Source organism: Pinus tabuliformis, chromosome 4_2, assembly GCF_031772625.1.
Source record: "Pinus tabuliformis cultivar Carrire ecotype Pingquan chromosome 4_2, CPIR1, whole genome shotgun sequence".
NCBI lineage: Eukaryota > Viridiplantae > Streptophyta > Pinopsida > Pinales > Pinaceae > Pinus > Pinus tabuliformis.
Window position 1 is genome coordinate 90,652,946 of NC_142304.1, and position 12,565 is coordinate 90,665,510.

The following is a 12,565-nucleotide window of genomic DNA, read 5'->3' on the forward strand; positions in this document are numbered from 1 at the left end:
GAATGCCCGCCTCAACTAGATCATGAAAATGTATGAAAAATAATGTATTGTATTGTATATTATTACAGGACACTTCTTAGCAGATTGAATGAACTTCGGATCCTCTCAATAAAGCATTTCACCCGATAAACGACCTCATACTTTAGGGGGCATCTGTTATAGACAATTTTGTGCCTTACAGCAACAGGCATGAATTGTCAATAATCCAAGGGATCCAAAGTTCTCTAAACATGATGTTCTTACCCCTAGAGGAACAAGGTCAGCAAACCAACAGCTCTCAGATCAGTTCTCCACCTGAAAACACTCAAAAACAAGCAATCCTGAAATCAAAGCAGGTGCTCCACTAGGTTTCTGCGCTGAAACTCAGATCCTCCATGGTGTACCTGCGTTGCAAAGCAAGTGGAACAAAGGCCACCTGCGCTGAGCGAGATGGGACAAGTGGCACACTGAGTCATTGCTCCAAAAATGACACTTGGATCAGGGATTTCGCCTTGTGATGAGTCAGAGGCTCTGTTTCTCCAAGTGGAAGCAAGGTTCTCCAAGTGGACTCAAGAACTGAAGATCAACTAAAGATTAACTGAAGAGAGAGAGGACACAAGGCAGCTACACATCAGTTGCAAGCTGACTCATCCTTTCTCAATTCATCTATATATTGAGCTCTCTCCTATGAGCTCAGGGAGGCTGGAATTTTGTGCAAAGTAATGATATGTTGTTGGTTTCACTATTGAGCTATTGGGTGATTGTTTGAGAGAGGTGAAGAGGAGCAATTCTTTCTGCTGGGAGGTGTTGCTGGGTTGGAGCCTTCAATGGTTGTAATACTCTCAGAACCTTTACTTCTTCATTAATAAAAGCTATTGAGGTTCTTCTATGTGCTCTTGTTTCAATAATATATTGTGATGATTGCATGTTTGGTTTACACTAATCCATGAACCAGTTATGATTGCATGCCTCTTGTAGTTTCCTTCTTTGTTATTTTGCAGGATCTCATTGTAGCTGGGCAAGCAAAAGAACAAGGAGCTAGGAGCAAGTGGCCAAAGAGAAGAGTTTGGATTCGACATTAAGCGCAAGGCAACGGTTAGTGCATTTCTCCATTCTCTTTTGCTTTCATAAAGAAGTAAACCTTAAGTAGTTTGTTTTACAGTTGTTGCTAAGGAACTATCACCCTTAGAGTGGGATAGGGTCATCCGAGTCGGATACTTTTCCCTACAACACTTAGCAAGATCCTTTATCAATGAAGAAGCCTTCATTCTCTTGATCAACCAAGCCTTTTTCTTGATGTGAGCTTGCAGACTTGATGTACACCATGTTTACTACATGTGGGGTGATTTCCATCATGATGAGAGATGGAAACCCAAATTTCCCGCATTTGGGAGGCTTTTGACAAGGCAAGACATGGAATCCCCAGGTTCCCCATAATTTGGCCACGTTTGTCGAGGAGGGATTGGGAGATCCCATGTCACACTCCTATCCTAGTGGTAGTATTTTAACCACACATAAGTGGGTGTGGCATCGTCGTACTTTTTCCTTTTACCAATACTTGAGTACACAGTCTACACCTACTTCAACACTCAGTAAATTTTCCAATAAGTGTTCTTAACAATGCAGCGACAACAAATTACCATCAATTTATCTTCTTCAATTATTATTTCAACCCGTCGTGTCGTGTGGTCATGCTACACTGCCGATGGCCTGCGCGACATAACTCCACACCTGAACTATGAACCTGTCCGCCCGACTTTCCATTTCGAGATGCCCAAACTATGCCCGTCGGTGCGGTCCATAGTGAGGGTGCATGGCCTACACGCAGTGTAGCCTGCCTACCCAGTTGGTAACCCTCCCCGCTCTACCTATCCTCACTACCAAGTCCGACCCACCCACTGTAATTTACCCGCCGTTGCGGCCCTCTTACCCACGTCCTTCTCTTCCTTCTATTATTGCCCAACTCCTTCCTTCACACTTGTTCTATGATGTGGAAGTCTAAGTTTTATGTCCCTTCGTTGAATGCCATCCTCCTTACTTATACGCATCCTTTCACCCAAGGGTCGTGTCTCTCGGGGATAAAAAGGGTTCACTCCATCAACTTGTATACCCAGCCAACGTACCATATAACCTCGACACACCCCATTCCAACGAACCACCACGTCCCTTCATGTGCATCGTCACACCCATGGGTCGGCTCCAACACTTAGCTGATTACACCCATCGCTGCACATCGCACACCTACCCGCATCCTAACCTGTCCACACATGGTCACCTCTTTCATCCGGGCGCCCTTGTTGGGTGCCCACACGCGTTCCACTATTGACTCGCCCATCGTGCATGTATCAAGGGGCGTGCACCCTACCCAACATGGCATGCCTACTATGATTTCACCCATCACCGTCACACATAAGCGAATGTTGTGCCAAGTCTTCACATATACTCGAATTCTCACTCGAGTCGCATATAACTAAACGCAGGTGCCCATACTATGAGTTTAGTCTTTCGACTCTCTCAGGCACTCGCAAATCGAATACCTGACACCCCACCACCCCCCACCATACGTGGTAGAGTTTTCCGGTGTGATGAGACATGGAAACCCTAGATTTCATGCACTTGGGCCGCTGTCGTTATGGTGGGGCAGGGAAACCACGCTTTCCCTGGACTTGGATGGCTCCTGTCGTAAAGAGGCATGGAAACCCCAAGTTCTAGAGACAAACCAAGCAACTGGGTTCCACCCCACCACAAAATGGAAACCTCAATTTCGCAAGAATTGGGCGGTTCTTCATCATTCTGCAACATGGAAACCATGAGTTCCAAAACTTGGGAAATTTTTTTCGTGTTGTGACATGGAAACCCAAGTTCCCCACACCAGGGTCGCGGTTTTAGCCCAGGCCAGAGATGGAGACTGTTATAGACATTTTTGGGCACTACAATCCCAAGCATGAAATGTCCATAAACCAAGGACTCCTAAGTCCCTAAAAGTTTTGTTAGAACCCCTAAAGGAACAAGGTCAACTGATTACAGCTTCTCCCAGAAGTTATCCATGAAAAACTGCTCAAAACTGGTCAAAACAGGATCATTTCAGCTGCTCCATAGGCAAAGTACGTTGCATCTCACCTAAACACACTATGTGGGTGCGTTGCATTTCAAAAAGCCCTTCTATGGGGTGCGGTGGGCGAGAAGTGACAAATGGCAGTGTCATTCCACAAGGTGGAGAGGCATGGAAACTTCCAGAAACTTCTCCTATGACACTTGCCTCTTTGAATTCGACCTAGGATGAGTAAGAGATCATCAATCTCCAAGTGGAAGCAAGAACTATGAGAGGGAAGGCACTAATCAAATCACAAGCTGACTCATCTCCCTTACAGATATATATGTGGATCCCTCATCCCAGAGATCCAGAGGCTGGAATTTTGCATATTGTAAGGAATTGTTGTTGGTTTCTTGAGACAACATCAGATTGTTGGGTGATCTAAGCTTTGTATGAGGTGAAGAGGGGCTTCCTTGCTAAGAGGATGATGTTGGGTCAGAACAACTGGTTGTAACACCCCTTGCCTCTTTCTTGTTTATCAATAAAATCTATTTAAGTTTTCCTCCATACTCTTGTGTCATTAATGTTTGCTGCATTTGTATAGTCAATTTGCATCTTATCCTAGATTGTTTATGATTATAGATCCATGTTCTTGTATAGTTCTATGCTACTGTGACCTTACAGGTACTTTGTGAAGCTTGGCATGCAAGGGAACAAGTAGCGAAAGACTATCAAGAGAGAGAGGAATCGAACTAGAAGATTAGCGCAAGACAAAGGTTGGTCTTCTTTGTTCTTCTCTCATCTATACTTCATAAAGGAAAAACGAAAGTAGCTTTACTTTGTTTGCTTCTAAGGTAGCTATCACACCTTAGTGGGATAAGCAGTTCTGTGTAGACACTTTTCCCTATAACAGAGACCCCAGAGGTTCCCAGAATTATGTGGTTTCCCTCATGCAATAAAACAAAAGCCCCTGAGTTCCACGGGCTTCGATGGTTCTCTATCGTTCCACAGCATGGAAACTTGAGTTCCTTGCACTGAGGTCGCGGTTTCTGTCATGGTGGGACATGGAAGACCCCGCGTTTCCCATAATTGGGTGGTTTTTGTCATGCCACGGAATGGAAAGCCCCTTGTTTGGTAGACTTGGACAGTCGTTCCCTATCGTGCGATGACATGGAAAGCTAAAGCTCCCCAACCTTGGGCACCCGTTCCCTGTCACGTGATGACATGGAAACTCGAAGCTCCCTAGACTTGGGCAACAGTTTTAGCCGCGGTACGAGCGACATGGGAACCCCGTGTTTCCCAGACTTGGGTAGCAATTTTTGTCGTGACGTGAAATGGAAACCCCGTGTGTCCACTGACTTGGGTAGCAATTTCCATCATGCCACGAAATGGACACCCCAAGTTCCCCAGACTTTGGTGGCTTTTCGTCACCCCATGACATGGAAATTCGAAGTTCCACAGACTCTCGAGCGATTCAGGGTGTGCCGCGACATGGAAACCCCAGGTTTCCCAGACTTGGGTGGTTTTCGTCGGTGGTTCTAGTCATGCTGTGACATGGAAATTGTAAGTTCCCTAGACTTGGGCAGTGGTTTCGAAACACCCCAAGTTCCCCAGACTTGTGAGCTGGTTTGCATCATCATGGAAACCCCAAGTTCCCCGCGTTGGGGCATTGTTGAAAGTCTCGCGTTTCCATCGTGTCATAAAATGAGGAAACATGCGGTTCCATCAAGGTTGGGACATGGAAACCCCAAGTTTCCCAAGACTTGGGCACCGCCAGTTTCGGCCGTGGTGCAACATGGAAACCCCAAGTTTCCCAGGCTTGGGCACCAGGGCGTGACATGGAAACCCCAAGTTTCGGCAGGCTTGGGCACTACTAGTTTCAGTTGTGGTGTGACATGGAAACCCCAAGTCTCCCCAGGTTTGGGCACTGGTGCATGACTTGGAAACCCCAAATTTTGGGAGTGACATGGAAACCATAAATTTTTTGTGTCGGGCGAAAGCCCCAAATTTTAGGCGTCGGGTGGAAACCCCAAATTTTGGGCGACATGGAAACCCCAATTTTTTTGGTGCTGGGCAAAAGCCCCAAATTTTAGGCGTCGGGTGGAAACCCAAAATTTTGGGTGCCAACATGCGGCATGGAAACCCAAATTTTTCCCATGCTTGGGCATCGGGGCACGGCATGGAAACCTCAATTTTTCCCAGGCTTGGGTGCCTTTTTTGTCGCAACATGGAAACCCCAAATTTTGGGCACCGGGGCACGACATGGAAACCCCAAAATTTTGGGCGATGAAGTGCGACATGGAAACCCCAATTTTCCCGGGCTTTGGTGCCTTTTCCGTTCCGATGTGGAAACCCTTAATTTCCTACCCCAAAGCAAGAAAAATTTGTCCTCTGGAGGAAGAGGCAAAGGTGCAAGAGCGAGAGGGTTGTCTAGATCTGTTCGTGAAAAGAGCAAAGCTCTGAATCAAGGTGACCAAGGGCTGAATCTCAGTGGATCATGGCAGCAAGGATACTCTGCCACTTACAATACCCTGTCACGTATTTAAGTCATCTACAAAGGATTCTTCTCAATGACTACTTGGAATTGAAATTCAAAGATGCCCTGACTGAGATGCTTCACAGTCGCGGTTTACAAGTGACACAGGCCCCTGGGGGTGACAAAGCGATGCCCCTACTGAAGGTCGAGATACAGTCGAAGAGCGACATGCACCACTTCTAGCATGGATTCTGACTTAGAGGCATTCAATCATAATTCGACACACGGTAGCTGCGTGCCACTGAATTTTCAACCAAGCACGATGACCAATTATGTGAATCAATAGTTCCTCTCATACTAAGTTGAATTACTATTTTGGTGCGGTTCATCAGTAGGGTAAAACTAACCTGTCTCATGACGGCCTAAACCCAGCTCATGTTCCTTATTGGTGGGTGAAAAATCCAATACTTGGTGAATTGTGCTTCACAATGATAGGAAGAGCTGACATCGAAGGATCAAAAAGCAACGTCGCTATGAACGCTTGGCTACCACAAGCCAGTTATCCCTGTGGTAACTTTTCTAACACCTCTAGCTTCAAATTCCGAAAATCTAAAGGATTGATAGGCCTTGCTTTCATGGTTTGTATTCGTACTTAAAATCAAAATCAAATGAGCTTTTACCCTTTTGTTCCACACGAGAGTTTTGTTCTTGTTGAGCTCATCTTAGGACACCTGCATTATCTTTTAACAGATGTGTTGCCCCAGCAAAAATCCCCACCTAACAATGTCTTCCACTTGGATTGACCCACCGGAACATGCCTTAAGGCCAAAAATAGGGGCAGGGCCCTATCTTCACCCCGCGGAATAAGTAGAATAACATTAAAAGTAGTGGTATTTCACTTGTGCCAGAAACAGCTCCCACTTATTCTACACCTCTCATGTCATTTCACAAAGTCGAACTAGAGTCAAGCTCAAAAGGGTCTTCTTTCCCTGTTGATTCTGCCAAACTCATTCCCTTGGCTGTGGTTTCATGAGATAGTAGATAGGGATAGTGGGAATCTCATTAATCCATTCATGTGCATCACTAATTATATGATGAGTCATTTGGCTACCTTAAGAGAGTCATAGTTACTCTCGTCGTTTACTCACACTTGGTTGAATTTCTTCACTTTGACATTCGGAGCACTGTGAAAAAATCACATTATGTCAGCATGTGCAGGGACCATTGCAATGCTTTGTTTTAATTAAACAATCAAATTCCCCTTGTTTGTACCAGTTCTGAGTTGACTATTTGATGCCTAGGGAAAAGCACCCTGTAGGGGGCATTCTATGCTCATAGCCCAATTGACACGCGACTGCCCACCGTCGTTGCGAGAGCAGCTCGGGTAGGGTACAGACCCCTAGGCCTAGCCCTTAGAGCCAGTCCTTTTGCTAAAGTTATGGATCTTTTTTGCTGACTTCAGTTACCTACATTGTTCTATTGACTAGAGGTTGTTCACCTTGGAGACTTGATGTGGTTATGAGTATGACCGGGCATGAACGGTACTCGGTCCTCCAGATTTTCAAGGGTTATCGAGGGAAAACTGGACACTGCAAGACGTGTGATGTTCTTCCAACTAATGGACCCTATCTCCTAGTGAACTGATTCCATGGTGGGAAAGCTGTTAAAAAGAAAAGATAACTCTTCCTGGGGTCCCCGACGATGTCTCCAGATTTCCTAACGTTGCCACTCGCCGCCATGTCCCAGTTCGGGAATATTAACCTAATTCCCTTCCGATGCTCATGCAGAGTGTACCCTTGATACACGGCTTACCCATCTCTTAGGATCGACTAACCCATGTCCAAGTGTTGTTCACATGGAACCTTTCCCCACTTCTGTCTTCAAATTTTGCATTTGAATATTTGCTACTACCACTAAGATCTGCACCAGGGGCCGATCCACCCAAGTTCATGCCTTAGGATTCTCAACAATGCCCACATCCTCCTACTCATCGGAGCTAGGAAATCTCTCTAACGGTTGAGTATAGGTTGTGCGCTTTAGTGCCATCCATTTTTGGGGCTAGTTGATTTGAGAAGTGAGTTGTTACACACTCCTTAGCAGATTTCGACTTCCATGACCACCGTCCTGCTATCTTAATCAACCAACACCCTTTGTGGGATCTAGGTTAGCGTGCAATTCAGCACCGTAACTCAACATTCGGTTCATCCTACATCGCCAGTTCTACTTACCAAAAATGGCCCACTTGGAGCTCTCGGTTCCACAGCATGGCTCAATGGAGCAGTCGCACCCTCTTACCTATTTAAAGATTGAGAATAGGTCGAGGGCATTACACCCCCGATGCCTCTAATTATTTTCTTTACCTGATAAAACTCACGTGTGAGTTGCAGCTATCTTGAGGGAAACGTTGGAGGAAACCAGCTACTAGATGGTTTGATTAGTATTTCGCTCCTATATCCAAGTCAGACAAATGATTTACACGTCATTATTGCTATGAGCCTCCACCAGAGTTTCCTCTGGCTTCGCCTTGCTCAGACATAGTTCACCATCTTTAAGGTCCCAACAAGTGTGCTCGCACTCAAACCCTTTGCATAAGCTCAAGGTTGATTGACAATGCACAACCCAGAGAGAGGATCTCGCCCGTCAGCTTCCTTGCGCCTTGCTAGTTTTCAAACCCATCGACTCGCACACATGTTAGACTCCTTGGTCCGTGTTTCAAGATGGGTCGAATGGAAAGCCTGCCAACCAACACCACGAGCGCACATGTGCACATAGCCTACCATAAGGGCACATGCTTCATTCCTCAACCACCGTAATGGAAAAAAGATAGGTAATAATCCATCCATGCTTGTGACGATGCAGCTGCCTGTGTTGGTTTGCACCTCAAGTCGAGCGATGGACCAACTAGAGCCATTCCACATTCGACTGAGATTCATTGACAACCTCCATCCACTTCCCTCCCAGAAATTTCAAGCACTCTTTAACTCTCTTTTCAAAATACTTTTCAACTTTCCCTCACGACAGTTGTTCGTTATTTGTTTCTCGCCCTTATTTAGCCTTGGATGGAATTTACCACCCAATTAGGGCTAAATTCCCAAACAATCCGACTCGCCGACAACACCTCGTGATGCGGCAGGGTCCCGGCCCGACGGGGCTGTCACCCTCTCAGGTGCCCCCTTCCAAGGGACTTGGCCCAGGTCAACTGCTGAGGATGCTTCTATAGAATACAATTCAGGCAATGCTGCCCCTTGATTTTCATGCTGGGCTCTTCTCGATTCGCTCGCTGCTACTGGGGGAGTCCTTGTAAGTTTCTTTTCCTTCACTTAATTATATGCTTAAACTCAGTAGGTGTTCTTTCCTGAACTGAGGTTGCAAAGTTGGAGCTAAATCCACCCTACCCGATGGGAGGACAAGAGAGAGCAAAGAAATTTCGAGCGATACCACACAAAACCCGCATCAGCTAACGTCGACTGCCCATCCAAGGGGACAATATCACCGCTCACTGACACACACCACGAAACATCGCTTGAGGTATTTCAGTAACTGCACCGCATTACGCACGTATGAACAGCTCCGCTACTCCCTAACATATTGCAGGGAGTGCATTTGAATGGGATGTGATTCCCAAACAGACATGCCCTCAAAGTGCACATCACGAAACAAAGAAATGACTAAGTTCCACAAAAAACCCACAATCCAAAGGGAGGAACAAAGACACAACCCACTACTTCATTTTCCTTAGAAGGGGAATGGCTCACGAGAGGACAAGGAATTCCCTCAATGGCAAAGGCACGAGATATGATTGCCACCCTCATGCCCATCGGTAGGGAAAACTGCGATCTCAATGGGGCTCAGACTGAGGGAGGGGTTTTTCATTACCTAGACACCCAACCCTTCTACGAGGGCATATCAAGGAACAGTCAGAAGGACTAGGGTGGCCAGCCCAATGAGTCAGCCCAACAAGTTGAACTGCTCTTCATCCATCCCATATTGACACCACCTTAACAATTTCCCCTCACGGAAGGTTTGAGCTACTAGGCACACGTACAACCACTCCCTCGACCCAACCACCAGCAAAAACGCTCACCCAAGGAACACATCAACCATCGCTACCTTTTCAAGAGAACTAACTATGGAAGCTCGCACCCTTGGCCCATGCCTTCCAATCAACAGAAGACCGAGCATCACCACTACGAATGAGTATAAATTTATCCATTGTATTTCCCAAGCACCTCAAATGCAACAACCATGCCCGACTGAATAGATCGTCAGAAGGGCTCCCAAGAAACAAGCTTCTGAACCCCCTACAGAAACACATTGGGGAGAAGAAAAACAAAGGATTGGTGGGATAAGAACAAGCATCGCTTTCAAGTACACACACGAAAAAACAAGCGTTACCTCAAGACAAGCAACCTACAATGTTCCTGCCAAACACCAAACCCGTTCCCTTAGAGACACACCACACAGTCTCACATTGCAATTGAAACCCAACCAACCCGAACCAAAAAAGAAAACCCCTGCTATCAATGATCCTATCACAGGTTCACCTATGGTAACCTTGTTACGACTTCTCCTTCCTCTAAATGATAAGGTTTAATGAACTTCTCATGACGCCGATGGTAGAGAACCATCATCATTGACGCAATCCAAACACTTCACTGGATCATTCAATTGGTAGGAGTGACAGGCAGTGTGTATAAAGGGCAGGGGCGTAGTCAACACGAGTTGATGACACGTGCTTACTAGGAATTCCTCGTTGAAGACCAACAATTGCGATGGTTTATCCCAACACGATGCAATTTGAGAAGATTTCCCGATCCTCTTGAACCAAGAAGAAAAACTCATTGGCTGCATCAATGTAGCACATGTACGGCCTAGAACATCTAAGGGCATCACGTACCTGTTATTGCCTCAAACTTCCATGGCCTAAAAGGCCATGGTCCCTCTAAGAAGCTGGATGTGAAGGGGAACCTCCGCATAGCTAGTTAGCAGGCTGAGGTCTTGTTCGTTATCAGAATTAACCATACAAATCACTCCACTAACTAAGAATGACCATGCACCACCACCTATAGAATCAAGGAAGAGCTCTCAATTTTTCAATCCTTACTATGTCTGGACCTGTTAAGTTTCCCTGTGTTGAGTCAAATTAAGTTGCAGACTCCACTCCTGGTGGTTCACTTCCATCAATTCCTTTAAGTTTCAGCCTTGTGACCATACTCACCCCAGAACCCAAACACTCTGATTTCTTAGAAGGTGCTAGCGGAGTCCTTAGAGAAACATTCACTGATCCCTGGTCGGCATCATTTATGGTTGAGACTAGGTGGTATCTGATCGACTTTGAGCCCCCAACTTTCATTCTTGATTAATGAAAACATCCTTGGAAAATGCTTTCACAGTGGTCCATCTTTCATAAATCCAAGAATTTCACCTCTGACAATGAGATACAAATTCCCTCGACAGTCCCTATTAATCATTACTCCAATCCCGAAGGACAACACAATAGGATCAGACTCCTATCACGTTATTCCATGCTAATGTATTCATAGCATAATCTTGCTTTGAGCACTCTAATTTTTTCAAAATAACAGTGCCAGAGCCGTGACCCAGCCAATTAAGGCCACGATCACACTGCCGACAAAAGGGATGGAAGGGTAGGTGGACACTGAGTAGGCAGACTGACCCTTATGACCCAAGACCCAACTACGAGCTTTTTAACTGCAACAAATTAAATATACACTATTGGAGCTGGAATTACCGCGGCTACTAGAACTAGATTTTCCCTCCAGTGGATCCTTGTTAAGGGATTTAGATTGTACTCATTCCAATTACCAGACTCGATGAGCCTAGTATTGTTATTTATTGTCACTACCTCCCCATGTCAGGATTGGGTAATTTGTACCCTTGCTACCTTCCTTGGATGTGGTAGTCATTTCTCAGGCTCCCTCTCTAGAATCGAAACCTAATTCTCCATCACTCATCACCACCATGGTAGGCTTCTATCCTACGTCGAAAGTTGATAGGGAAAAAATTTGAATGAAGCATTGCTAGCACAAGGGTTGTGCAATCCATCGAGTTATCATGATTCACCGGAGAAGCGGGCAAGCCCGTGCTAGCCTTTTATCTAAAAAATGCATCCCTTCCAAAGAGTCGGGACTTGCTGCACATATTAGCTCTAGAATTACTATGGTTATCTAAGTAGTATGGTACCATCAAAAAAAATATAACTGATTTAATGAGCCATCCATAGTTTCACAGTTAGAATTAGTTCATACTTAGACATGCATGGCTTAATATTTGAGACAAGCATATGACTACTGGTAGGATCAACCAAGTAGCACCCTCCCATTTCAAAGGGAATTATGGGTGCACTCTTACCAAGAGCCAACTTGAACACCCATCAAGTCAAAGAGATATCAAAATATCATGTACAACTTTTATGCCTTGCACCTCTTGCATCCCAAGAAGGAATCACACACAACATGCCAAGGACATGGCAAATGAATGGGTAGACCTGCTGAGGCACAATGCACCAAGGCCACTTCAGAGTTTGCAACCACACCCCAACTAATAAGAGAATGAGCAATCACTCACCCACTCCCTTAGAAATGCCTCCAAAAGACTACACACTCTACACCGAGCCCACTTAGGAGTCCACCCGGATAGCAACAATAGTGGACCTTGATCTCCCAATCACCTGTGGTAGCCTCGATGCAAAGGAAATAAATGGAGAACAACCAACCACACAACCTCTATATTATAAATGAGCCCCAACCCTCCTCGCCCCGCTCTGAGGCCACATAGGAATCCACCAGGCGAGTAGCAATGATGGACCTCGATCTCTTGATCACCTGCGGCAACCTCAATTTGAAGGAAAAGGAAGGAAATAAAAATAGGATGACCAACTGCAAATCCTATCATAGAGAGTTGATACAAACCTCCCCACCACACACTGATGCCACCTAGGAGTCCACCCAGAAAAAAGCCGCAGTGGACCTCGATTGGATGATCGCCTGTGGAAGCCTCGACACAAAGGCAAGGGAAGGAAATAATACAAGCCAAATCGAGCCCGCAACCTCCCC

The 12,565-nt window shown here is 45.7% G+C and overlaps 1 non-coding gene and 1 pseudogene across 1 annotated transcript; both read right to left on the reverse strand.

Moving 5' to 3' along the window:
- Positions 1–5,472: 5,472 nt before the first annotated feature.
- On the reverse strand, positions 5,473–8,858 carry LOC149168402 (25S ribosomal RNA). The gene has a single exon (XR_016259987.1). It is a non-coding gene; the product is annotated as a 25S ribosomal RNA (ribosomal RNA).
- Positions 8,859–10,010: 1,152 nt separating this feature from the next.
- LOC149168403 (18S ribosomal RNA) lies at positions 10,011–11,820 on the reverse strand (annotated as a pseudogene).
- Between the last annotated feature and the right edge of the window lie 745 nt (positions 11,821–12,565).